We start from the raw sequence: 27,836 nt of genomic DNA, 5'->3' as shown, positions 1-27,836 counted from the left end.
TTGGCTTCAAAGCCAGACTGTCTAGTTTTGAATTCCTGTTATGTCATTTAATTTTATTTTCCTCTCCACTCTCATCTGAAGACAAGGGGATGAAACCAACCCTAAGTTCTTGAGAAACCTAAAAGATAATTTAAGCAAAGTGCTTACAGTAATGCCTGGCAAATACTAAGAAGTCTGTAGAGGTCATAATAATAGAAGTATGAATATAAGTGACAGTAGGCATAGCAACAATATTAACATTTGAATGACTACCTGATGGTCAGGTGAGAGGCTCAGAACAACAGGGTACGTTTTTGCAGAAGGTAACGCAGAGGTCAGAATGGAACCATCATCGTAAAGAGTCTTTCCGTGGGCAGAGAAGAGACAGGAGGACTGGAATTTGAAACAAGGAGAAGAAGAGCCAGTGCTGAGAGCAAATGGGCCAACAGGAAGAAGAGTGGAGAAGAATGCAGAAAAGAACACATGTCTGAGAGCCGAGGAAAATTGCTTCTGCCGCAGGGAGCCAACGGAATCTAACAGCACCGAGAGGTCAAAGAACTTGAGACTTGATGCAGGATCTGGGGCAAGTTTCCGGGCAGTTCAGGAACCACTAAAGGGGCAGGGATTGGACTATCCGTGGTTAGAGCAGGGAACACCGATTGGAAAGTGGAATGAGTTGGTAGCTTAAGGTGTCACACAGGTAGACGCATCCTCAGGACGAGAGGCGTTTTGTCTCCTGCATGCATTCAGACCTAGCTGGCATGGCCAGTCAGCTGGGCCTCTTACTTAGTGGCCATGGAGAAGGCTACCTTTCCTTCCTTAGCACACCTTTGGCCTCCCAGCCTCCCTTGCGGTTAGGTATAGCCAGGTGACAGAGCTGTAGCCAATGGATGGGAGCTCCGAGTCATGCGTACCACCCAGGCCTGGCCCGTGATAATTTTCCTTAGACAATCCTCCTGCCCTTTCCTTGTCCCCAGCTGAATGGGGAGACAAGGACTCCAAGGACATAGAACTCCAAGGGGAGAACTCCAAAGACATAGAAGGGGCCACTCACTGGCAGAGGGTGCCTTGGTCCTTGAATGTCCTGGATTTTCCTGTCCCCTCCCCGCATGGTCTCCAGATGATGACCGGAGTGAGAAGTAAAAATATTAGGCCATTGATACTTTAAAGTCCTTGGTCACAGTGGTTAATCTACCCTGACTAAAATAGGGCCAGCAATGGCCACTTACCTGACAGGTAAGTCCCATTTCCTTGCTAATGGGACCCTAATCATAATAGGTTAATTGGCATTCTTTTGCTTTAAAGGAGTCTGGGTCCCTCCTCGGCTCTAGCCAGGGAATGGGGTATGATTATGTGTGTGTGTGTGTGTGTGTGTGTGCGCACACGCACATGTGTGCGGTCATGGCAATCCCCCCCCCCCCCATACCATCTTGTCTGTGAATGACTCAGTAATGGGCATAGATCAGTGAGACGTGGAGAGAAGTCCTCTGGGGAGGTTCTGGGAAATATTCCTCATTCTTAAAAAAGGACTCAGAAAGTGGCAATTATTCTCCTTTCCTAATTGGGCACATTATTATGTGAGGACATGATGCCTGGAACTGTAACAGCCACCCTGTGCTCATTAAGAGAAAAATCCGAAGGCAAAAGCTGACGGGCTAAAGATGGCAAGAATCCCAGGGTCGTGGGGCCGATCCTGGAAGCATCCTACTACCATAAATGTTTTAGGTGAGGTAGTGATATTTTCTTTCATTTATGCCATTCCTCGTTGGTTCTTTCATTACCTATGTCAAAAACATGCTAACCAGGATTTTGCTTAGGATTAAATCAGTGAGGGCGTGAGAATTGCGAGCCGTGTTGTCGGTGATCAAGAGTGTTATCACAATAACCGCTATGATCATCGCCATCGAAGCGTGGATCTCCCGACCCCAGCCCAATACTTCAGATCTCACTGCCTCCTTGATCTCAACAACAACAACAACAAAGTAAATAAATAAAATCTCCTTTTCGACTGTGACACAACGTATTCCAAAGGTTGGGATAATGGCCCGAGAAAGACAACCAGAGCCTTGCCGCTTTTGGAAACTGAGGCTGTGGAGGAGATTTAGTTATTGATGACCCTCCGATGTGTCTCTCAGATAATGAGACCTTTAAAGGGTACAGTGAAACCTTCAGATAACAGGTGTCCTATGCAAATAATGCTATTGCTAGCTGGATAATATTTAACAAACACTCCCTCCTTATCACAAGTAATTCAAGGCAATAGAATAGAATATTATAGTCCATGACAAGCAGCAGGTGGGGAGAGTGTGGAATCCTTGTTATTTCTAGTAATTGATAAATAAAGATAGATGCAGAGCCTCTCGCAGTCCTGCTTCCCGCCTTCATTCAGGTTGTTCAGGAAGATGAATGCTACTTTCAGAAAGATAATGCCTATATAAAGACCGTCTTCATCCTCCCAGAATCCAATAAAGGGAATCAAATCAGATACATGGCATGAGGAGGTACATGAAATGAGAGGCTATTTTCTTGCCATTGAACGACAATAAGAATGATAAGAATAACAATAACAGTATCGCGAAGAAGACTGAGGAAAGGAGAACGGGGACTTTTCTTTGCCGTTTTCCTCTTTATCTGTGTCTTTCATATATAATCTCTTTAAATCTGATGCTCAAACCCGTGAAGCAACCTCCGTTGTCCACATTTAACAGATGAGGAAATTGATGCCCGGCCACGTTGAGATCGCAATCAAAAAGTACAGACGAAAAACTTAAATTCAGGTCCCCGAGTCCAAACACCATGTTGCTTTTGCTTAAGCGCATCGCCTTTCATTTCTTTCTCTCAGAGACAGGACTCTTGGGTGGCCAGAGCCAAAGACCCAGAAATGAGTCTTCTTCCTCTCCTCCAAGGTGCTGTCTGAGACACAGGAAGGTGCCTCCAGGAGAAGCCGTGTTTGTAAGGTCAGAGAAGACCCAAGACCGGGACTACTGGTTCTGACTAAACTCTGCAAAGGCTTTGTAATTTGGGGAAAGTGACTCTCTCAGCTTGTTTCTTTAGTTTTAAAAGCAAAGAGACTGTGTGTCAGAAATATGTTATGGTATCACCCTTTGTTCTCCTGTTTTGTTTCATAACAGTTGACCCTATTAAAGAAGAAGAAAGAGAGAGAGAGAAGAGAGGGAAGAAGGAAGGAAGGAAGGAAGGAAGGAAGGAAGGAAGGAAGGCAGGCTCCTGACTGATCAGAGAGAGGCACACAGAGAGAAAGGGAGGGAGGGAGGAAGGGAGGAAGGAAGGAAGCCTCCTGACTGTGTTATTTAGGCTTGTCCGATGTAGGTGTTCTCCTAATCTGCATAAATACATAAAGGTGCTTGTGCATGTCACTTTCCATATAGATCATGTGCCACAAGCTCTAATTGTACAGAACTGAAGGTGTTGGCCATGAGGACTTCTCTGCACCACAGAGCTAACATCAATACACATAAGCCTGTAAACACTCTCACAAATCCAACTCACCCCAGAAGCAAGTCATTGGGTGATTGGATGCACATCAGCTCTGTCCCAAACTCTCCTGGCTCTGTCGTCTTTATGGAAAACGGACCTGCTAGGATCCCTCCTCCTGCCTCAGACTGGAAACCCAACTAGACTTGTGATGTTTTTCATTAACATGAATTGGATTTCCTTCTGTGCCCCCCACTCCCCCCACCGCCCTTCTTCCAGAAACATTTAGCCTGTATGTTTAACTGTAGTTTAAAGCAGAACTTCTGGGGCACCTGGGTGGCTCAGTCGGTTGAGCATCCGACTTCGGCTCAGGTCATGATCTCACGGTTTGTGGGTTCGAGCCCCGCAATCAGGCTCTGTGCTGACTGCTTGCTCGGAGCCTGGAGCCTGCTTCAGGTTCTGTGTCTCCCTCTCTCTCTGCCCCTCCCTCGCTCACACTCAGTTTCTCTGTTTCTCTCAAAAATAAATAAACGTTAAAGGAAAAAAAAAGCAGAACTTCTTCCTTCTTAAGTGGCACTTCTGCTGAGCTCTGGACAGTATCCATTCATGTTACAAATCTGCCTGCTCTGTAGGTGGGCGTGTTCCTCATTTATTCTGCGGAACAATCACGCCAGATAGGGATGGAGTGTCCCGTTTCCAGGACAGGAAAAACAGACTCGGAGGGCTTTGGCCCCGCATCAGAACTAATGGTGCTCCTGAGAAGTCAACCTGATTTCCCTGTCGGCACGTCTTTCTGCTCTAACGCCTCTCTACAAATTGGCGCGATGCTGGATGACATCAGGCTGGATGACAGTCTGATTTCTCCGAAGCTTTGGATACATTTATTTCTTTTCCTGATCCGTTCCATGTCTTCTGCCTCAGTTTCCTCATCTATTAAAAAGACAAAAAAGTCATAAGGCTAAGTTGCCTATGTTTGGTCTGTTGAAGTAGTTTGAATTCTTCTGGACTGAGACGAATACAAATTGCCTCGCTATCTCACTAATTAATAATATCTGCTTGGAGATGCAAATATTATTGCACAAGAAATGATAAGGCTTGTCATTATGGATGCCAGTAATTGCTTCTCTCTTTTTTTTTTTTTTGGCCCTTACCTTCATCCTAAATTCATCTTCCTGAGTTACAGCTACCTCTGTGGGGATTAGGAAAACAGTTTTTAAGAATCTAAACAATAAGTTCTTTCCCAGGGGTTTGGAAATTGATGAATCATCTTAGTCTGCTAGGCAGAGTGCGTTTGACACATGGGCGGAAAAGCGGGCTCTTTGAAATTTGAGCCGAGGACAGATCATGTCACCTGGCTGGCGCATGACCTTGTTCCACACACCACCTGACCCCCTGTGCCCAACGTCACCTGGAGCCTGAAATCTGGAAGCAGAAAGTCCTTGACTGGAGCCAGCGGAGAGAAAATCATCACCTGCTTGGGCACAAACATGCCTGGTGACTGCGTCACTGTTTGTTAAGTGGGATCAGCTAATAGTTGCACAGCGGGCCTTCAAAGCCCTGTGGTGGGGCTGATGAAGTTTCTGTAAATGCACTCCCTGTGCAAAGGCCTTGGACTTTGAATCTCAAGCACTGGAAGCATTTTGAGCTTGCAACAGGCTCTCTGGTGAGCTCTAGTTGGTTAAACTGCAGGGAAAAAGAATCGACTTCATTTCCATTACCTTCCCCTGGGTCCCTCTAGTGCAGCCACCCTTCTCCTCAGGGCCTTTGCACATGCTGTTCCTGCCACCTGGACGCCCTTCCCCCTGGATAACAGCCTGGCTTGCTCTTGTATTCTACCTAGTTACCTTACAAATCACCTCCTTAGAAACCTTCCAGACTGCTCTCTTACTCCTCATCCTGCCTTATATTTCTTCATAGCACATGATTCTACTCTACTTAGGTATTCGATTAGTAGTCTATGGTTTGTCTGCTCAATCAGAACATAAGTTCCCCAAGAGGAGAAGCCGCATTGCTTTTGTCCACTGCTCTGTCCCAGTGCCTACGGTAGTATCTGATCTATAGTAGACCCTCAGGAAATATTTTTTGAATCAATGAATGAGTGAAGGAATGATTTTTCCCTCATATTACAAGTGGAAAAACTGAAAAAATACAGGAAACAAGCTAGCCAAGTTCAACAGCCATTTGGTGGCAGAGTTAGTATTAACCCTTTGATTTCCTAACTCACAGAGCTGTTTTTTTTTCCTTCCGTATAACACTGTTCTCCAAATATTTGGCAACTAAGTCATCCCTTGCCAGACCATTTGGTCACCAGTCTTTTGTCACCTACTGTCTATGGCCACTTGAACTTCATGAGGGTAAGTGGTTATTACCCAAGTTCTTATGGAGTTTATCTGTCTTTCTCCCATAACTCTATCAAAAGCAAAGGAGACTGAAAGTTACTTAAGCCGTCTATTACATTTTTAAAACATTTTTAAGCTAATTTATTTTGAGAGAGAGAGAGAGAGAGAGAGTGTGTGTGTGTGTGTGTGTGTGAATGGGAGAGGGGCAGAGGGAGGGAGAGAGAGAGAGAGAGAGAGAGAGAATCCCAAGCAGGCTTCGCACTGGTCGAGCCGGATGCGGCACTCAAACCCATGAATCAAGAAGTCTAATCAAGAAGTCAAGAGTCAGACACTTAACCGACTGAGCCATCCGGGTGCCCCAATTTTTAAAACATTTTCAATATAAATGGCAATAAACATTTATTGTATAAATGTAGATATACCTAAAGTATAAGTGAAAGTGAGTGAATATTACAATCCCATGCAAAAGTAGCTTTCTCAGTATATTCAATATATATTTAATTATTGCAGTCATGCTATATGCAAAGTTTTCTAATCTGTGTTTTTACACGGTATGTTTTAGACATGTTCTGATGTCACTAAAACTAACATTTTAGGGACTGTATATATTCCAATATCTGGGTGTGCCATAGTTTTACTTAGCCATCTTCTTATCATTGATAATTAAGGTCATTTTCTTTTTTTTTAATTTATTGGATTTCTAGGTTTGGATTCTTTTCTATTTCTGGATTCAGTTATTGTATTAATATTTCCATGGTTGTCACAACTAGAAGAGAACGAATTATTGTCCAAGTTCTTACTGAAAATGCTACAAATCCTGGGCTGCAAGTTCAAAGCTTCTCTTTGAATCAATAAACATTGAACAGGGGCACATGGATGGCTCAGTCAGTTAAGCGTCTGACTTCGGCTCAGGTCACGACTTCACGGTTCATGAGTTCGAGCCCCACTTTGGGCTCTCTGATGTCAGCACAGATCCTGCTTCGGATCCTCTGTCTCCCTCTCTCTCTGCCCCTCCCCTGCTCATGCTCTCTCTCTCTCTCTCTCTCTCTCTCTCTCTCTCAAAAATAAATAAACATTAAAAAAATAAACGTTGAAGTTTTCACTCATCTGTGCTTCCAGTCTTTGAGGCTTGGTGTGGAAGGTGGGAGCATGGGGACGGTGGGGCTGGACACGGTGACAATTTGAGAGCAAATAGAGGCTTGGGCTGTGTTTACCTTTCTGTCCTGTGTGTGTGATTCCGGCCATTGTAGCAAAGGGGGTAAAAATCCAGCCTCGCGTTTGTGGCTGAACCTGCAGACCTCTGTGCTTTAATGATGGTGGCATGAATTGTACTGGGTTCTAGTCAGCGTGACTCAGACCCGGAGTAAAGCTTAGCAGCTCTGCAAGGCCAGGGATTGGTCCTACCTGGCATGACAGTAGGGAAGGGGGCTTTTCCCTTCCTGAGAAAGGGTCTGAGAAAGAGCCCTGTGTTCAGAGCGGGGCCTGTTCTGGTGGGATATTCCAGCCATCATTCTGGTTAGTGATGGCCTTGCTACATACCATGTTTGTGAAGTTTCAGTTGATGATGCTACCTCTCCCTGTAACCCTGCACCGGTAATAATCACTGCCGTTAGTTGAGCACCTCCTACGTGCCAGACACTGAGGTTCAGAGAGGTTGAAACTGCTCAAAGTCACAAAGAGTTGGGATTTAAAACTCGAGTTTTTGACTTCAAAGCCCATGTATTACAGCATACCTCTGTGTCTGCACAGTAGACATTTTTCCTTCCATACTTCTTAGGACAGAGGTCATGAGATATACTGGATTAGACTTACCCATTCAACAACGATCCCATTAACTGTCCACTTAATGAGTACTGACTTTGTGCCAGACTTTCTGCTAGTTTCCACCGAGAATAAACTGGTTTCCTGGTCTTAAAAGAGAAAAAGGATTGTAGACTATTTAAACAGTCATCCTTAGGACCCAGAACACTACATTCACCACAGAAACTGGCCCATCGGGGAAACTCAATAAATGTTTGTGGAAGAAAGGAAGGAAGAAAAGATAGGTGATACATTATAAAGGACTTAGATCCCAGTCTGAAGGTGTGGAATCTACTCTCCGCTTTACCTTGTATTTGCTGTGCCACTTTGACATCTATGCTTAGTTAGACTCTCTCTGAGCCTGCCTCCTTATTTGTAAATGTGGGGACGATTATCCTTACCTGATTCCACTTGTAGGATTAGTGGGGATCCAGTGGATCTGAGGATCCACTGTGGGTATTGGTGCTACTGAAAAATGTAAACGTCATATTTCAAAGTGTCAGGAATTATATCTGTTAGTCAATGCAACTGACCAATATTTACTATGTACCACATGTCAGGTGTCGGATGAAGGGTTTTATAAATGCTGTGCAATTGTCCTTTCGACGACAGCACTGGATTGATGTGGACAGTCCAGGTGGGCTGTCGGAAATGACACAGCAAGTAAGGGCAGAAGCAGGAGTCCGATCCCCATCTGTCCGATGGTGATGCCCCAGCTTTTGTGACTGTTCAGTCATGGGCCCCAGTGGCTTCACGTGAAAGTCATCCCACCAGAAATATATCTCTGAGAACAGACACTAAACACTGATTCTGACAGCCGCCTACTGAGTTACAGTCGGCCACAGGAGGGGCACCTGGGTGACTCAGTCAGTTAAGCGACTGACTTCGGCTCAGGTCATGACCTCGTGGTTCGTGAATGGGGGCCCCACATCGGGCTCTGTCTGATGGCTCGGACTTTGGAGGCTGCTTCAGATTCTGTGCCTCCTTCTCTCTCTCTGCTCCTCCCCTGCTCATGCTCTGCCTCTGTCTCTCAAAGATAAATAAACGTTAAAAAAAAAAAAAAAAAGAATCGGCCACAAGAAATCAATCCACCTGCTAGAAATCAACCGAGGCTGCACAGCTTTGCAAACCTAGAAGACCGTGTTACCTTCGAATCTTCACCTTCCAAATCCTTTCGGTTCTGAACCCAAGGCCATCTTGTTTCTGTTCCGTCTGCTCTGACCCTGTGTCTTAATTTGCTGGAGGTGAGGGTGGGGGTAGGGAGGGAAAGAACAATGAAAGTTGTGCATGAAATTCCGCCCAGGTGCCCAGAGCATCTGGGGACAGGAAGTAGCCTTGAGATTTTTGTATAAATGGCTTCCTGCTGCTACTACATGTGAGGCTCTTTCCAGGCTCAAATTCTTTCTTCTTAAACCTTTGCAATCCTCTCCTGACTGATTCCACTGCTCCTCTCTCTCTTCTCTAGCTCACCCTCTACATTGCTGCCCAAGTGGTCTTTGTCAGACACAGTTGAGCTTCTCGCCCTCCCTCTGGGAGAGTCCTGGCCCCCGTTAATTTGTCTCACCTTCCCAAATCCACCATCATCCATGCCCTTCTTACATGCCCAAGCCTCTTGCTGGTCCTTGACTTTTCCATCACCTTTTCCAGATCTCTCTGTGCATCCTATTATCTGGATTGGGACTCCACTCCCCTTTTCCCTTTGGTTTGGTCATCTGCTATTCCTTAAAGGTCAAGACCAGGCAACAGCTTTTCGTGTGGGGCAATCCAGGTGGCACTCCCTTGTTTTTTGCTCTGTGCTTTTGTGGTACATGCTCCTTAAGTCAATTCTCAAACACATCCCACTTTACTGGCACATTTCTATATATGCCTATCCTTCCTGCTGGGCCAGGAGCTCTGTACAGACAGGGACGGTCTCATGCTCATTCCCATGTGCTTGCTGCCTAGCACAGCACCTGGTGCATCGTAGGTGCTCAATACATGCCTGCCAAGTTTAACTGAATCAAGAGCCCCACATATGATGAAGAGCCAACAATCATTTTGTAAAACTTGGGAAAGAATCTGAGTAGTCTCCAGCAATTATCAAAGAATGATAATTGTTTTTTATAATGGTCTTCATATTGGCTTTTAAAAGAGAAGTTTTGGGGTATTAGACTACCCGAAGCAAAACAAACAACCACAAAAATGCAAATGAAAATTTTTATTGTTAGTCCCCTCCCCCACCCCAGGGCTTTCCAAGAAGCCAGATTCTAATTATGTATTTAATTAACCTCTATCCCCTGTGGTTTCTTTTGATGACTTTCTGTTTGAAGGGCTTACAACACCAAATAGTCCTGACATGGTGACTGACTTCTGGATTCTCTAGGATTGCCATTAGAATTTGTTTCTTCATTAGGTTTCCTGCTGTCACCTCAGTCCCTTCCCCTCCAGGGCCTGATACCACCAAGTAAAGGAAAGAAAATAGGAAGTAGAAAAGGAGGACAAAGAGCAAGAGGAAGAATTGTGATACTTCTGAATTCTTTGTAACAATTCACAACAAACCCATTTCCATGGTTTATGCCACTTGTTTTTCAAGGGTCTCGTTAACTTCCTGCTGAATCGTTCTTAACGACGCTGTGCACAAATGGATGAAAATAGCTATGTGTCCAGACTCCTGCCAACACCAGATATGCTCATTTTATTAAAAACTAAGTATCAATCCTATTTAATTGCTTTATCACTGTATTCATTTGAATACTCATGAAGTTAAGGATTTTTCCATATCTTTTCTTAACCAATCGTATTTCCAATTTTATGAGTTGTCAGTTCACAGCATGAAATAGATTTTAGCGTGAAGACCATCATCCTTGGAGGTTTACAGCTGAAGGATTTCTTAAAACACACCAGAGTTTCAATGTGCTCGGATAGACTTCTTATTCTCAGCTGTAGAATCGGATGATTCTCTCTAATAAGTATCTGCGTGTTCAGAATGGGGACACGGTCCTGTGCTCATGGTAGGTGCCAAAGCAACGTGTTGGTGATCTAAAGTTACCCAAGACGTGGTCCCTCAACTCCAGGGGCTCACAATTGCATAGAAAGAGATGCCAAAATAATCCACTGCTGTTTATCATGATAGGTGCTAGAATAGAGCAGCCACACCATGGTATGGAGTCAAGAGACCTATCATCTCAATAAGATGCAGAGTGTAAGTAAGGAAGGGTAAGGCCCCCATAAGACAGCGCTGTAAGTAACGTAGAGAGAGAGGAGGAGGTGGAGAAACTGAGGCAGAATCTTCAAGACTTGAGAGTGGAGGTTGAAGCTACGGGTTGATTTCCAGATGTGTGGACCCCGCTTCTCCCCTAAGTCCCTGTATCTCTCCCTTCCCCGGATGTGCGGCAGGCAGGAATTATTTGTTTGGGACAGGCTTTGTTTCTCTCTATTACATAACCCTTACTGAAGTAAGGGTTTCTTTTGGCATGGAAACACATCAAAGTTACCTATGACAGGTGATCATCAGCAACAAGAATATGTTAAAAAAGAGTTTGTGGGCCACGTCACTGCTCTACTCTAAAAAACATGAGGTCTGGGGAAGGCTTGAAATTGCCAACTTGGGCTTTGGATTTAAGGAACATCTACGTAAGAGTGAAATGGATTAAGTAAAAGGGACAGTCTGGATGAGTCTGGACTCTTAGGGAAAAGAGGAGTATTAAAAAGGTACAATGGGGAATCCATCAAAAGGGGACTTGGCATTGAGTAAGGGAAATAAAAATATTTGCACTATTCTCTGGAATTTGAGCGTTTCCCTATTCAATCACCAGTAAGGTAAGTTTCTTTCAGTATGTCCTTCCTTCCAGCTGTTCCTCTGACTGGGGTAACACTTAATTAAACAGAAAAATGAACTGATTGCAACTGAGATGGGTGCTACAAAGTGGAAAGGCTAGGTGACTTGAGCTGTCTAATCTAGTTGGAGACATCAAGGAAGACTTTCCGGAAGTGACCAGTAGGCGGAAATACAAAAGGTGGATAATTGGAAATCGTCTAGAGCAGAGTTTCTCTCTTTTGGAACTCTTGACCTTTGGTGCCAGATGACACTATTTTGTGAGGGGCTGTCCTGTGCATTGCAAGGTGTTCAGTGACATCCCTGGTCTCTACCCACTGGATATAAGTAGCATGTCTACCCAGTTGTGACAATCAAAAATGTCCTCAGACATTTTCAGGTGACTTCTGGGGAGAAAATGATCTAGAGAGAAACGCGGGGTTGGAGGTGGGGGGTGGGGGGTTGGTATTCTCAGTGGCAGACATGGCTTGTGCCATTGTAAGGCTGGAAGCGTCAATGATGAGCTGGGCAAGGCTGCTGCGTCTGGATCATGGAGCCCCACTGGCTTAGCAACACTAGGTAACCTAAACGAAGTAGGGATGGACAGATTGTGCAAAAGCTCAAGCATGTAGAGACTTTAGAGAGATGAGATGAATAATCTCGCATGATGGAAGAGCCATGCTTATTAACAATGTACCCATTTCCCCCCTCTGAAGTCCATTTACCTGGTCACGGTAATAGACCCACACCGTTGGCAAACCTTCAACGTAATTCTGTCTTGAGTCACACAGCACCTATAGAATTTGTAGATTTTATTGGCTCTTTTATATTATTGCCAATGACATTTTACTTTCAAGCTTCACTCAAGAGCTTTAAAAGAAAAAAAACCTCCATTTGCAATCTGTTAACCTTTTCAGCTGCAATCATATTTTGCCTTTTCTTCTGTACTTCTCATACGCATATTAAATCTGACATGATGGCCTGACCGTTATCCACTCTGGGAGCCAATATATGATCGCAAAGTCTCTCCAGGTTCATGTCTTATCTTCTTGGCTGCCTTCCTTTCCCCGTAGATTTGCTGGTCATATCCCCCAAAAGACAGATGGACATTTTACACACTTTACTGTCATTCATTTCCTTGCATCCCCTTATCATGAAATTACTGAGTGATGGCCAACATGGCATCTTGGAGAGGTGACCCTTTATAGAAAAGGTGGCACTTCTTCATGATTGACTAAAATCTACCTTGAGAGACAGTGATAATTAGATTAATCTTCTAGCATTATAGTCCATTTTTTTCAAGTTTGGTTTCTTTCCATGTCCCCACTCAGTCCACCTCTTGCTTCTTCTTGGTCATTTCAGAATAGTTTTCTAAAAAATCACTCTGAGCCTGATTAGGGGAAGGTTTCCCTCTCATTAATCTCTACCTACAGCTCAGAGATTGCTTCGTTAAATTTTCTATTGTTAAGTCTCTCTTCTCCTGTGTCACAGGGACCATACATATTGTGTCACATTTGGGGTAAAGTGGGTTCTTCAGGGCTGGCAGGGATCAGATTTTGGCATCAGATTAAGGCATATGCAATAGGTTCCTCATTCTGACACAAATTATTTGTAAGGAGTGAGGGATACTTAGAGATACTTTTTTCCCAAGTCCTATAAAATTACGTATGATTAGGTGTAGAGGAATATGGTAAATGTGATCAGGTGGGCATTAGACCCCGGGATATAGGCAAGATCAGATCTAAGATGAGTACAAGCATAAGGTGGCATAGGAGAAAAAGAGAGAGGGGGGTGCTCTTTATTATGGATAACTGAGACAACTTTCACAAATGACCCCAAAGTGTATGTATTTAAATCAGCCAGGCAGCCAGCCAGCCATCTCATTCATCCTTTCATACACCTACCTATTTAATATTTATTGGAAGCCTGCTATAAGCCATCAATGAAGCTATGTGCTGTAGCTATCAAACTCAGTGAGTTTGTAATTTACTCAGGAGTGAGAAGATATATACAAGCTCAGCAGCACTCCATTCCAAAACATTCCTCTGAATGTTACCCACCAATAGACAAGAAGGTACATTTGGATACTCAATGAAGTCACTTACTTGGTGAAACAAACAAACAAACAAACAAATAAGCAAAAGGGTCACAGGCAATGAAAATTCTTGTCCACTCATCGGGATGGATCAAGGAATGGTGAAGTTCCTCCAGTTTTTTTTCTTTGTAAATCTGCTAGCTTCTTCTAATTTTCATCAATTTTTTTAAATTAAGTTCTGTACCCAACGTAGAGCTTGAACTCACAACCCTGAGATGAAGAGTCACATGCTTTACCCCGAGATCAAGAGTCATATGCTTTACCCACTGAGCCAGCCAGGTACCCCAAAGCTTCCTTTGATTTTTAGCAAAGAGAAAAACAAAAGGTCCAGGGTTTAACTACCCTAATAGGTAGAGTCAAAAGCTACCAGGAAACTCTCTTTTATTAATCTAGAACTGAATGCAGCTTGGCAAGATACCCTGAATGTTTCATTTTTCCCTTTCCCCAAAGGACATTCATGCTTGTCACAATCATGAGGAGTGTTACAAAGCAGAGGTTGGGTTGCTGATGAGAACATATCATAAACAGATTTGAGAACTGAAAGATAATTGGAATTGACTAGGTGAGGGTGGAAAGAATGAAGCCCAGGCAACAGAAATAGCATGTGTAAGAGCCCTGAGGTTGGAGAGAATTTGGCATATTCTAGTATGGGAAAGGCCATTGTGACTGGAAGGATGAAAACAAGAGGAAGATAATGCTGAAAATGTAAGCTTTGACTATATTATAAATTCAGTGGGAAACGCTTTATGGATTTTAAGCCTGAGAATGGCAGCTTCGTGTTTTGAAGTTGAAGAGAGCCATTTTAACAGAGTAGAGGGAATGGAAGGAACAGGTTAAACACTGAGTCAAGGGTGCAGAATTTAGCTGGAGAGAAAAGGTAAGGTCACGAAGAACATATCAATGGCACTTTGTGGAAAGGTTTCCTTTAGACCTGCCCTATGACTGGAAGAACCCATAAATTTTAGATGAAGAGACAAGAGGGGGCTTTTACAGCAACCATAGTTTTTTTTTTTTCACTCCTTTTTTCAAGGAGGGAAGTAATATTATTCAAGCTGTTGTATGTACCTCTCCTATATGTCCCATTTAATCCTTGGAAGAGGAGAAGGCTCAGAGAAATGATTTATACAAGCTATAAGGACAGTCCATGGTTGAGCTGAGATTCCCATGGAAAGTCCTTTAATGGATACCATCTTGAAACTCGAGTGGGGAGGAAAGGAAGGCGAGTGGAGCGGATGATCTTCAAAGTCCATGTATGCCTTTTGGAAAGATGCAAACTCCCCAGAGACAGGTCCTGAGGGCAAATACTGTGTCGGTTCTCCTTATTTTTATAATTCACTAAATCTCTATCATCCTTTTTGCACCATGCTGACTTTTCAACAGAGAAATTTCGAGACATTGTTTTTCTCTTCAACAGGCTTCTTAAATCCACGGCGTAGTATGCATGATCAAAATCAAGAACGTGCCCCACTTTGTTGCATTTTTATGTCCATTCGTCTTCTCTTGTCTTTGACCTCTTCTTTTAACTCATTTCCAAATTGCATTAGCAGAAATTGCCTTCTCGCCTTATCATTTGCTTACTACCACGCAGATTTTAGAAGCTGACTCACTGGATGGTCCCACCCAAACAGCAAGAGGCTGAAATATAGCTGCTGCTTCAGTAAATGGACAGTAGGGTAAGAAGATATGGGGTCAGCTTTGTCTGTCTCCATTGCTAACCATCATGTCAAGGCTGTTTCATGTGTCTGAGCAAAAAGATGGCAAAATGACCTTTCTGAGCAATTTCCTCCTTTCTTTCTGAGTCTGGGCACGTGAGTGTAATTTGCTGATTAGCTTTCTTTGTTTTTTATGTTGAATACATTCTTATTTTTTTTATTTTTTATTCTTTTTAATATGAAATTTATTGTCAACTTGGTTTCCATACAACATCCAGTCCTCATCCTAACAGGTGCCCTCCTCGATTCCCATCACCCACTTTCCCCTCCCTCCCACCTCCCTGCCCCATCAACCCTCAGTTTATTCTTTTTTTAAGAGTCTCTTATGGTTTTAAGAGCATTGATTAGTTTTCCAGAGAAGTTTTAATTATAATTTTCTTTTTTATTTAATAACTTGTTCTGTATTTGATATGGGCTAAAAGTAGCTTCCTTAGAAACATTAGTCATTTTTTCCAGCTTTCTTTAGTAGCCATTGTCTGTGATAAAACTCATACCTATACTTGTTTGTACAGCGTAACAGTTAAATCACAGGCCTCAGAATTTAAGTCCCTTGGTTTGCTTCCTCACTGCACCATTTAATTATTATTTTAAATTAGTCAAATTAATTAGACTCTCTGAGCCTCAGTTTCCTCATTTGTAAAATGTAAATAATGATCATTCATATCTCAAAGGGTTTTGGTAACAGTTAAATAAAATAAGTCCCTAAAGTTTCCCTAATAATGCTAACTATGGTTGTTCTTTGGTAATTTTTTAAATTTATTTTTTGAGATTTTATTTTTAAGTCATCTTTGCAGGCAACATGGGGCTCAAACTTACAGCCTTGAGATCAAGAGCCACACGCTGTGCCAACTGAGCCAGTCAGCACCCTTATTGTTGCTCTTTGTAACACACACACACACACACACACACACACACACAGAAATGAGTAAGCACAAAGGAATATGTATCTGGAGACTCCTTACGAGGCTATGCACTATCCAGGGCACATCTAAGAAAGTGGAAGTGGGATGTCTTGGTGGTCAGTTGGTTGAGCTTTCCACTCTTGGGTTTGTCTCAGGTCACGATCTCAGGGTTCACGAGATCGAGCCTGGTGTCGGGCTCTGTGCTGGCAGCACAGATCCCTGCTTGGGATCCTCTCTCTCTGTCCCTCCCACACTTGTGCTGTCTCTGTCTCTCTCAGAATAAATAAATAAACTTTAAAAAGAGACAGAGAGAGAGAGAGAGAGAGAGGAAGGCAGCCAAGCAAAAGGTTCTGTATTTCAGTAATTCAAAGTTCCATGAAGACCCACCATGTGACAGTATATAGTCTGACTCGTTGAATAATTTCTAAGTCTTACCCTCAAGGGGTTGCTTTTTAATTTTTATTTAAATTTTTTTTAACATTTATTCATTTTTGAGAGACAGATTGTGAGCAGGGGAGGGGCAGAGAGAGAGAGGGAGTCACAGAATCTGCAACAGGCTCCCACGCTCCAAACTGTCAGCAACAGAGTCCGACGCGGGGCTCGAACTCACAAACTGCAAGGTCAGGATCTGAGCCAAACATGGATGCTTAGCCGACTGAGCCACCCAGGCGCCCCTTACCCTTAGGGAGTTTAAATTCTAGCAGAAAAGACAATCCAGGAAACTCTGCAACAAGAGGTAGAGGAGGAGAAAAAAAAGAAAAGTAGGGGATGGGAAGAAGATGGGGAAGGGAGAAAAGGGAAAGAAAACGGGGAGGTGGCTGAGGAGAGTGAGGGAGGCGAAAAGAATCAGCTTCCAGGGTTGGCTTTGCCTTTCTACTTGTATGAAAAGTCGATTCCACACTAACATTTTGACCTGAGTGGAATTGAAGAAACCAGGATTTTAAAACTTCTCCCGGTGAATAGTGTGGGTAGTAACAACACAAACAACAACCTACATTTACTGAGCTTCCCTAGGTATGAGACACTGTGTTAGCTGCTCTGTAAAGAATAACCCATTTAAACTTCACGGCAACCCAGAGAAGGGTCCCAGGATTTTCCCTTTTCGCAGGTGAGAAAACTGAGTCTCAACTACATGAAGCATCTTGTAAAGGAAAGAAAGTAGGTCAGTGAGGACAGCATATGTCAAAGATTGTGTGATATTTGGGATTTGGGACTTGAGAATCCAAAGGAGCAGATGAGGAGAATCCAAAGCAGCAGAGTGAGCTGGGACAAGGGAATGTAAACACCCTTCCCCACCTTCCCCAAATTCTCAGAAATATTGAGCAGGTCCCGGAGTTTTCCCAGAACTTGGAACAGTTATTCATGGCATTTTAATTCCACGTGAATGGAATCGTGCCAGTTGCACAAGCCATTAGAGCACAAGTGGCACATCTTATGACAGTGGCAGGCCCCGTGGGCTGGGTAGACACAAATGAGGAAGGCATAGCCAGGCCTGAGAAGCTAGACGAGACGTCCTCAGAGAAGAGCTTGGATGTGATTTCAAGGATGAGCAGGAAGTCTCTAGGCACAGGATTGGTAATGGTAGGCAAGGCATTACAGACACCACAGATGGCATCTGCAAAGGTGCGATGTGAAATAAGTTGGTGTGATGGAAGGCAAAACGAATGCTACGAAGCTAATTGTTTACAGTTGAACTCTATATCCGTGGAAGAACCCAGAAAGCCTCATTCGTATTCTAAGGACCTATTTTCTAGAGAATTCAGGCAACTGAATTCTCTGCTTTCCTAAGCTTCAGTGTTTCACTCAATAGAAACCTAATGATGTGCTCCGGCCCGATGTTATGAACTGATTGTTTGGGTTTGGATGGGTTCCTGGGGGTGGGGTCACCATAATGGGATTAGCGTCCTTATAAGAAGAGGAGACCAGAGGGTACTCTCTCTCTCGATCATGTAAGGATACACCAGGAAGGTAGACATCTGCAAAACAAGAAGAAGGCCCTCCGGCACCAAGAACCCGACAATGCTGTCACCCCGATCTTGGACTTCGTAGCCTCCAGAACTGTGAGAGATAAAAGTCTGTTGTTTGAGCAGTTCAGTTAATGGTATTGGTTGCATGCAGCAGCTGGGGCTGACTAAGGCTCCTAATCTCCCCTCCGATGCAAGAATCGTTTCTGAAATAGTGCCAGACATTGGTGGACCATTCATATCTTAATGATGCCAGTGATGAATAGCACCACTCCAACAGGTTTGGGAGCTGAGGAAGGAGAGTCTAAGATACCTCTCAGGTTTTTTTTTTATTTGGGAGCAGGTAGAAGGTACTGCTCTGAATAGCAACATGCTGGCTTAAGTTCAAGTACCTTACGAGGCAGAGGTATCCAGTGCGCACTGGGGCATCTGAAGCTCAGGGAGAGATCCTGCAGAGCTATTTGGATTTGGGAAACCAGTGGCTGATAGCGAGTCATGGGGAAAATGAGAGGGGAGAAGTCTGCCTGAGAGGCTGATAATTATCCAATGATCGGGGACATCAGCTGGACGCTGAGTTCTAAAGAACTCCAACATCAAGCAATTGAGAAAACCTACCAGGAGAGTAAGATGACCTTCCAGCATTTGGCCTTTCCCTCCAATACCTCGCAGCTTTGGTATGTACCTCTTTAATGCTGGTGTCCTAAAATAGATAATTTAGGTCCAGAGAAGAGAGGAACTCTCACCTCATTTTAGCGTCTATAGTTCTATTAACGCGACTTGTGTCTATATTAATGTTCCAGCAGCCATAGTCTACTGTTGACTCATTTTGAATTTTTAGTCAAACGAAAACCCCTGAATTATGTTTTCAATAACTGCTACAAAGCTAAGTTTCTATAACTTATGCTAGTGTAGTTAGTTTTTGACCTTACAGATAAGTCTTGTCTGAATTGTTTAATCCTTTGTTCCTTGGTTACCTGGGTCATCCAGAACAAAAAAAAAAAAAAAAAAAAAAAAAGTTATGTTTTATCTGTTCGATGTAAGAGTCAGGTAAATGATTAACATTCGGATTATCTCCAAAACAATTTTCAATGAAAGACTGTGGTTTAAAGGAGTCAGGCTTCAATTATTTGGGTGGTTATCAACACTAGGTATCACTCTGTACTTAGTTCATTCTATAAATATGTGCTAAATGTTGGCTGTTTACCAAGCCCTATACTAGGGTCTGAGTATTCAGGAATAGAAGGAGTTCAGTCTCTTCTCTCATGGGGTTTATTCTTAGGTGGGAAAGATAAATAGTAAACAAGTAAGTAGAAACATAAAATCGTTATAGGTGCCATGAAGGAAAAGCACAGGCTTCCAAAAGAAAGAATGACAGGAGATCTCCAGTAGATGGTGAGTCAGGGCAGTCTTCTGAGGAAGTGGTGTTAAGCTAAACCTGAAGTATGGGTAGGTCTCAGCTAAATGAAGATGGGGTAGAGAGTCAAGGCTTCAAGGTAGGCTGGGACAAGTACAAGACCGGAGGCAGGAGAGTGCTGCTGTGTCCAACGTCCCAAAGGACGGTTAAAACAACTATGTGGCAGCAAGGTGTCACCTCTGATGGGACTATCATGTCACATGGTAGTGTGCAGCCAGGTCATCGAGCCTGGTAAGTCATGTTAAAGAATGGTTTTGTTGTTGTTGTTGTTGTTGTTGTTTCTTTTTCTGTGAGTTTTAGTTTTGCTTTTGTTTTTGTTTTTTTCAAATGCAGCGGGAAGCCTTTGAAAGGTTTTCAGCCAGAAAGTACATTTTCTGTTTGAGAAAGATGACACTGGGGGACCAGTTGGAAGGTCGTTGCCAAGGTTCAGGTAAGTGATGCCGATGGATGCACTCGGATGGTGGCAGCAGAGGTGGGGAGGTTCGTGATAGGCTTTGGCAGGATGTGTTGGGGAAGATGTAACGAATGGTGGCCAGGTTTGGGGACTGTTCAGCTGGGTGAATGGAGGTCACGTTTACTAAGACAAAAAAACAAGGTAGTAACAGATTTACAAAGGCAGGTCAAGATTTCCAGCATGGACATGTCTAGTGTGAAAGCCTGTTGTACTATTGTCTTAAGTGTGAGAAATCACACTTCTGGCTAGAGATATACCTTTTAGAGGCCTTGACACAGAGATGAAGTTTAAAGCCAATAGATGAGATTGTGTATGAGACAGTATAGGTCAAGACTTGGCTTGAGAACAATGCGTTAGGAGCACCAACATTTAGAAATGGTGTGAAATGACTTAACTGGCCAGAGAGATAGAGAAGAAAGAAAGGGAAAGAGAGAAGGAATGCCCAGATTGCAGTTTCATAGAACACAAGAGAAATGAGTTTCGAGAAAGAGGATGTGATTAAATGCTAAGAGGTCAAGTAAGTTTTGTGGCATTAAGTACTTCCATCATAGATAAAAAGTCCTTGAGGGTGGACATGACGTTATTTGGGGCAGGAGAGTCCCTAGACCTTGCCTAGTGTTCTCACATAGCAGATTTACAATACATTTTTGCTAAATCAATGAATTAGTAAGATAGCAAAATCATATCGCCCGTCACAATTTGCAGAATGGCTTTCAATATGTAATCGAAATCACAACCACACTGTGAGAGTCTTGTCTTCCCAGCAAAGGATTTGCTTCCTGGAGAAACTAAGTGTCTTGCCAAAAGTCAGATGTCTAGTGGTATGGTATGGCCAGAACAATTCTGTTGTTCTATACCATCATCCCAATTCACTAGGTGTGATAAATAAATGAAGTCACTGAACTAGAAATTAACATAGATTAATATGTACTATAATGGCACATGTTAAGATATATATCCTGGAATGCATTGTAGTATATGGCTCTGTGTGTGTGTGTGTGTCTATATTCCCCCAAACTTGAAAGTTCAATCAAAGAGGAAAACCGTGGGGTTGGCATTCAGCTCACAGAGATAGCAGCCACATTCTTTAGTATAAAAGGGGGTGAGATCCTAAATAGTGTCTTCTGGGTGTCGAGGTGGTTGAGGGAAGAGAAGAGACTGAGGATATGAACAAATAGTTGTAGAGGGTTGATGGTTAGTAGGGTTGGAAACCAGCAGCCGTCATAATGACACAACTTCCCATTGCTCCTACAGACATTGTACAGAAGACAGACTCAACATGTCCTAGGGGTGGGGGGGAATTGGAGCTGCACCCCAGGGATTCTAGGCACACTCACACATGGGAAACAAGAGCAGCTGCAGTGACTTCAGAGAGTGAGTATAACCACCTGGGGTGAGGGAATTAGTCATCCTTCACCTTCTTTGTCTCACATTGTTCATTTGCTGTTAACAACGGTTAACGGAAGGAAGGATTGTTCCTCGCACCACGATTTCCAGTTCCCATCACATCTGCAAACCCACATTAACCAGCCCCAAATGGGGAACTTGGGACATGCAAGTCGCCTAGAATGCAGGAAGTTTTGCTTCAGTTCCATGGATTTTATCATGACTTCCCCAATCTCCTCTCTCCTGATGCCCCCTCAGCTGACTTGGGAGTGATTGGGCTCATAAAGAATTTTTTCTCCTCAGACACATACTTAAGAAGAGAAGATCCTCATGATTTCTTATCCTTCTGAGGACAAGAGTTTATTATTTCCCAGAATTTTGATTCCTATGAAGTTCTACCAGAGGATCACAAAATGGAACATAAAAAGTCCCCTCGTGGCTCTTGGAACCTATGTTCTTAGAAGATGTAGTCTGTAGCTCACTACATTAGGTGTTTCCAAATTCATTATTTTAAAATAATGTGCTTAACATAAGCTCAGCAAGAGCTATACTTTGTGGGCTTTTAACGGCGTCATGAGTATGGACCATGTTTTCCCAACTACATCTTTAATGACTTGAACAGTGGAGATTGTGCTATGAAACAAATGGAGCCCTGTCATTCTTTGAGGTATTATAACAAATTCGGAAAATAGCACACAATGACGGGCTGGAATGCAGACAACATTTCCCAACAAGTGTTGCATCCCGTGTCCTTATAGAAAGGATTCCACTGGTAAAGTCTTTGGGATATAATCCAAACCTAGGCTCATCTTGTCTAAGATGAAATCTCATCCGTGGTGCTAAGAGAACCTTGTGTTTAAGAAACCAGTTAACTTTCCTTTATGCTATGCTTTCCAAATGTCTTTACCCGTAGGACTTTTAGGTTGTTTTTTGGTTTCTGTCTTCAATAGGGGTGCATTTTATTGCATACGGATTTGGCAAGTATAACTGACTAGTGCCCTCCTTGGAAAGACTTGGGCTCAAATCCAGGTTCCGTCATTTTTTCAGGTTGATGTCCTAGCCACTTAGAGTTGAGTGGGTTTGGGCAAGTCATTTTAACCTCCAAAGCTCATGGAGATAGTACTGCATGCCTCGGCAATCATTTCAAGGATGAAATGAGGTAATATAAGTGGAATCCAATGTTAATATTTGGCACACGGTAAAGGGCCACAAGAAACTCACTTAGCTGAATCTGAATCACTGCACGGCCGGAATCAACGTAAAAACGAACAAACAAAAGGCACTTCTCATAATGATGAAGATTCCTGCAGCAGGCTGTGTGAAGCATCAGTGGTATGCACACCACTATTGTCTACCACTTTTTACTGTCTAAGTCTTTGTAGCAGGTGCATACAGTAGAAATGTTTAAGTAATTCGGCACATGCCCTTGATTGTCAGTCTAGATTAGTAAAGTAGACTGAAAGCCAGACCTTTGCATCAGACTTCCTTGAGGAAAAGAATCCGGAACTGGAGTGCTAGGAAAGCTGTTCAAATACTTTCCTGGGAGATGCAAATCATTTTCTGAATGCTGAACGGAAACTTCGTGACACTCCATTACAACATTGATGTCAGGCAATAGAAAAAAAAAAAAAGAAAGAAAGAAAGCATTTTGCTAAGGAAGCTCTTGTGGCCTGACAGGTTCAAGTTTAAAAGGAAGTTTGACTTCCACTTCTCTTTCACTTTTATTTATTTATGTGTTTATTTTTTTAAATGGTTATTTATTTGTTTTCAGGGGGGAGGGGCAGAGAGAGAAGAGAGAGAGAGAGAGAGAATTCCTAGCAGGCTCTGCTGTCAGTGCACAGCCCAATGCGGGACTCAAACTCGTGAAGAGTGAGATCACGACCTGAGCTGAAATCAAGAATCAGACACTTAACTGACTGAACCACCTGGGTGCCCCGTCTTTCACTTTTAAAATAAGTGAACGCATTATTTTTTAACCAGCAAGGAATTGATTTTCCATCTACTTCTAAACAGAATCTCCTTACACTAGGGAACTCCAAGTCAACCCCGCATTTGAAAATTAGCATATGTTTACCAGACTTCTGACCAGAATGGAAATCCCTAACTTATCTTTTAACTGCACAGCACAGTATTGTCTTTGAGAAAAAAAAAAAGAACCAGCTTTCTGGGAAGGGTTATCTTGTCCCAGCCTTAAATTGGAACACATTAGTCACCGTCATACCTTATTAAAATCTAGCAAAACAGTGGGTAAAATAAAATCGTTTGGTCCACTTAATTTGACTAGAAATTGTCGGCTTCCTGAGAACAGCCTAAACCAAGAGGAGGAGAGGCTGATTCCAATAAAAAGGGGGTGATATTTTCTCCAGACAGGTCTGGAGTCTGGAGGATGTGACTCAGATTCATAAACTATCTCAGACACTTTGTTTCAAAGCCATGAATGTGAAATGCAACACACAGCAGAGTTGTTCCAACCAAGGCCCATGTCAGATACATGAAATGCACCTGAGCAGAAAACTGAAGCAAGTCTGAAACCCAGTTTCCTCTGCTGATGCAGTTTGAAGCCACTTTGTGATGAAAATGTGTCCAATCGGTGCAAAGTATCTAAGCACTTTAAAATAGGGGCTCAAGAACCGTTTTAGGGATAAGTGGTCTTAACCTAAAACCACTGAGAAATGTCGTTTCTCACATATCCAATTTAGATACATGACAAACTATGACATCAGAGTCTAAGGAAGGAGAAAGAGGGCTAGGAGAGTAGTATTTATTTAGCACCTTCTTTGTTGCCTAGAGGCACTGTGTTAGTTCATTTGCATGCCTGCTCTCATTAATCTCTATTACCAGAGTATGAGGTAGGCATTGTCGTTGCCATTTCAAAGAGACAGAGAATAAGCAACTTGCTTGAGATCACACAGGAAAAAGTTCAAATTCAGGCCTTCTGATTGCAAAACCATGGGCTCTTCTCTTCTCTCCAGTACCTGTTTTAGAAATCAGAGCTTCGGATGTTAGGTAGTAGGATAGCATTCTTGTCAATTTCCTTGCGCTACCTCAAGAAAGGTACAGGTCTTCCTTCTAAGTTAAAGAAAAGTATAGTTGCTAACATCATTGAACGACAGGAACTTTGCAGAGATGATCTAATCTCTGTAAAAAGCCTGCGGCAAGTTCTAGATGGGAAAACAGAAGCCCAGAACGTACTTTGCCCAACGTTACATAGTTCAGGAGTGGCAAGACCAGGATTGAGTCAAGGTAGTCTGATTCCAGATTTGCTCCCTTCGCCATTATACTGAAGTTGAGTATGTATGCATACCCTGTACCGTTGTTTCTTTGAAAATAGCTCTGGACTTGTTTATTCTCTTCAGAAGTACAGCCATGCGATCAATGGAATCAATGAAGGACCTCATTCCTTGTCCACACACGTGCTGTGGCTGTCTACTTCCCGAATGGTAAGGTTTGATCCTGAGAATGTAGTTGCTTTGCCTTTGAGTGGCTCATTTTGGTTGATGGACTGTCATTAAGATGATAAACTTACAAGACAAAGCTAGTGGCCTGTATTTTTATGTATTTTTATTTATATGCATATTGGCAGATCAACTATCAGAAAAGTTCAAATATTGCTTGGCAGATGGCTTGCCATTAAAGCCAAAGGTCAGTGGACAAGGGTGGGTAGCCTGGATACACGTTTGGATATAATAGGCCTTAACCACAAAGGTGATTCCCCTAAGAGGGATGAGGGGTGTGCCTTCTTTAGAATTTTACAACATAAAGCTTTATCAGCCTAACTTACATGAAGCACAAAAACTCCAACTTCAGTGTTAAATAAACCAATCTGTCAAACACTTGGATACATTTATCATCATTCTAAAATATTATCAGCATTAGCTACAGTGTTACTCTAATCCTATTGAGATCTGTCAACTCAAATCATTTGGAGACATCCTACAGACCTCAGTTGTCCCTAGAGTTTGTAAAAGATCAAGGAAGACCTACTCTTTCTTCTTGAAGAGACGTTACCTTTCTCTCTCCACCGAAGGCCAAAGAGAAAATACAGTTGTACATTTCTGTCTTCATGCTGACAGTAAAACCCATGTCTTAGTCATACGAAGAGTGATTTTCAATACTTTAACAGAAAATACTCTTTCCAAAATGACTCTAGCTAATAGAAGCTCTGTTAGGTGTTTCTCACACTTTAATTCAAAATGGTTTATTTTTTAATATATGGGTTTGCCTCCAGAAGGAGCCTGTAACTTTTCTAACTCATTCTCTGTTTTTCAAAGGTTTTCAATGATTTTCTCAAAACGGCCACATTGAGTTCATCCAAATTTCCCTCACGGATAGCTGGGATCCCACAGCCCTGGCCTGGACAGGGCACCATGCAGGCAGCGATGAGCCTACCAGGGAAGGACTGGCCTCTGGTTCTAAGGAGTAGAGCAGAGGAGAAGCCAAAATCTGGGTTTGGAGTGTATGACCAGGAAGCATGGAGAGTCCTGACGAAAGAGGTAAATGCACATTGAGGGATACGCAGCAAAGCCCAGGCAAGGCTTGGGGCCCAGGAGACTGGACAGATGCCCTGAGCCACGGGTCATGGCAGAACTGGGGCCTTTCCAGTTAAGCCAACATATGTTAACAAGACTTGCAGGTTGGCCACAAGCTTGTTTAGACATACTGGCCCGTAAACACTTCCGAACGTAATTGAGCAGAAATTAGACAAGGTTCTATGCTGACGTAAGAAGCCACGTCTGTCACAAGTTGAATCTTCACCTCGCAACTATCTGTTTCACCAGAACGCTTCCCTCACATTTTTAGTTCTGAGAGGCACGGTCCTGATGATCTGGCTGTGCACTCAGGCGTTCGACGGCGGGTGTCTCTGGTCCTTCCTCCAACGCCAATACGAAGAACCCAGAAATGAAAAAGATTATTAGTCAATGTTTATGTGGCATCATAAACACGATACAGTGTGGGGGAATTTTGTTTCTTAACTCTAACAGTTTATTTTGGTGAAATTATTACAACTTTTGAATCTCTTTCATTGTGTTCCAAAATCTGAGCAATTCTTTTAATTAACGTAATTGTTTTTGTTTTTCAATTACACGTGTATGTTTCATAAGCAACATAGTCATTTTCTCTGCATTAAGTAACGTGGTCATTTTCTTTGCACTTGGACAGGTCTGGGCCCCAAATAGGCAAGAATAAATGGGCCGCTGATTTTAGTCAGTTCCCTGCCTGCCACATTACTCAACGTGTGGGAACAACTAAGAGGTTCAACCTAAGAACACGAAGATTCCTTGGAAAAATGAAATCCATAGATTATAGCAGAACGCCTTTGCGGTTCCAAAGACTTTAGACTTTTAACTCTTGTCCAACAGGTTTAAGGATTCAGGGGAAAAAAATGATCAGGCTTACGTGTCTCTACTGAAATAAGAGGGGGCAATGGTCGTATTTGGCATTAAACGTTGTGAGATCAAAATTCATTTTCCTCGGTTACTGACTGGGTCAACACGGAAAGATCACTCTACATCTCTGAATCTTTATTACCTAACCCATCTGATAAGGGCACCAATCCTTTCTTTTTTGTCACCGTCCTATCAGATTGCTCCTTACATCAAATGAACTACTATCCATTAGTTCAACCTAAAATGACGATTTGTATTAACAGAAGCCTGGATGGCACCAGCGAAATCAGGGCTGTATAGATTAAGTATATTTATAATTAAATATATTCATAATCTGATTCAACTACGCACATCTCAAAGTGAGAAATTAGAATTCAGAAGTGTGGGTTCTAGCCCAGCTTTGCTGGAAATCAACATCTTGAAGCAACTTCCTTAGCTACTTTGGGATTCTGTCTGCTCATTTGTAGAATGAAGTTACCTTCTATCGAATCTGGATAGTTAAATCCAGCTCAAGTATGTTTCTTTAGCCTTCTGAATATGTAGATGTGTTCTTCATTCGATGGATGGTATGCCTGCCTCCTATCCAGTTATTTGCCCTATTCCTGACAATCTATAATTGGTTCCTAGGAACAAAAGGCTCAACGTTTAAAATGCAGAAAACTGTAGTCAGCCAACCCCTGGTGCCGACGAGGGCTGGAGCTCTGTACCCAGGGCAAAAGACACACATCCGCCTTCTATCTTCCTTTTCCATCATGTTTCGTCTCCAAATTCCCTTACTCATCTCACTAAAAAATTGCTCCCTGGTTATTGTGTAAAACATAATTGATTTAATTAGTTCAGCCTAAACAAACAAAGCCAAACATCACACGGTGGGATTAGCCGCCGGCATCTCCAAGGTCTGAAGTTCTAAGGCACCCACTTGAAATTGCATGTTAAACAGCAGGTTCACAAAATTGCAGAGGGGGTGGGGGAAAGGGCCTTATGGATCCAGTTCAGCATTCTTGTCGTATAGACAAGATATAGGTGCTCGAAGCAGAGCTGGGGCCAGGCCTGAATCACTCTGTCCCGAGTGGCAGGATCTGAATCCGAAACCAGGACATCTGACTTTAGGCACATTGCTTTTCCAGTGATATCACAGTTTGGCTTTGCCAGTTACATGTCCTGCCCTTCTCCCTCTTG

General features: G+C 42.9%; 1 long non-coding RNA gene across 1 annotated transcript; it reads left to right on the top strand.

The window, feature by feature from the left end:
• The first annotated feature begins 19,177 nt into the window (after positions 1-19,177).
• On the top strand, positions 19,178-25,744 carry LOC128312834 (uncharacterized). The gene is made up of 3 exons (XR_008292644.1): positions 19,178-19,860; positions 24,627-24,710; positions 25,542-25,744. It is a non-coding gene; the product is annotated as an uncharacterized LOC128312834 (long non-coding RNA).
• Positions 25,745-27,836: the final 2,092 nt, after the last annotated feature.

This window comes from Acinonyx jubatus, chromosome F2 (assembly GCF_027475565.1).
Source record: "Acinonyx jubatus isolate Ajub_Pintada_27869175 chromosome F2, VMU_Ajub_asm_v1.0, whole genome shotgun sequence".
NCBI classification, from domain to species: domain Eukaryota; kingdom Metazoa; phylum Chordata; class Mammalia; order Carnivora; family Felidae; genus Acinonyx; species Acinonyx jubatus.
Note: the sequence above shows the minus strand (reverse complement) of the source record. Positions and strands in the feature narration are given on the sequence as shown.